The sequence below is a fragment of the Aplysia californica genome, unplaced genomic scaffold (assembly GCF_000002075.1).
Source record: "Aplysia californica isolate F4 #8 unplaced genomic scaffold, AplCal3.0 scaffold00194, whole genome shotgun sequence".
NCBI classification, from domain to species: Eukaryota; Metazoa; Mollusca; class Gastropoda; order Aplysiida; family Aplysiidae; genus Aplysia; species Aplysia californica.
Genome location: NW_004797464.1, coordinates 649,186 through 650,290, shown reverse-complemented (window position 1 = coordinate 650,290; position 1,105 = coordinate 649,186).

The following is a 1,105-nucleotide window of genomic DNA, read 5'->3' as shown; positions in this document are numbered from 1 at the left end:
CGTGTGTGTGTGTGTGTGTGTGTGCGTTTGTGTTTGATCTGCATTGGTGAGGGACGTTGAACGAAATACTGAAGCAAGTAATTAATTTCAGAGATCTGGGCAATTATTTTGACGCTTTCAAATCAATTACGAAGGGACCACCCCCATAATACCTATTGTTTGTCTTCGAAGTTTGAGAGAACATGATCCAGGACTCTTTAACAGCTAAAAATTGCAACAGTGTTCCTCGAAGGTTTGGTTTCATTTTCATTCTCAAGACACTAACGGGAGAAAATTGCTTTTTTTTTTTTTCTTCTCTTGATTCTGAACTGGCACTGTTTAAGGGTGTAGATCTATGGCTGACTGCCTCACGGGAGAAAGGGGCATTATATAAAAATACTTATCTCGAAATTGTAATCGACGATTGGTGAGCACTTCTCAGCGGCCCGTTTTCCCAAATAAAACAGATAAGGTCATCCTGAAAAGGACTTGCTGACTTCACCGTGTGAAATCAGACATCTTCTAAGTGACTGATCTTATTATTTAACGGAGAAAAAGGACTCCTTGTTGCCAATAGACTGACACGTGCAAATGAAATAATAACAGATACACATCTACGTCTTTTCAAATTTTGTTTTATTTGACAGAATTATTTTACATCTTTCAAACAGTTTTCTGGGCCAGTGTTCTTTTGAGTGTTTGGGGGTTTTGTTATTGTTGTTGTTTTTTGTTTGGGTTTTTTGTTTGTTTGTTTGTTTATTATTTTTGTTTTTCCTCTTGCTTGCTTTTTAATCTAGGTGTTTTACGCCCCCAATTCTAATTGGGGCGTTAACAACAAAATGATGAGTTACGACATGAATATGGGAGGTGATATTTCGGTCAGAGATGAAGGAAAGTAATAAATACCTGATATGTTAAGGGGATGACCAGCGAGTGAGAGAACGCTTTATTATGTTTAATAAGCTAAGGAACCCAACGTCACAAGCTAACAAAGACTTTAGTATACATAAATTCCAATACAGTTTGTGAATTTTTATCCCATTTTAAAAGACAAAGGGTAGCCTACTGTAGTTATCATTATCATCATTTAATTTCAAAGTTATAAAACATTTTTTTTTGGGGGGGG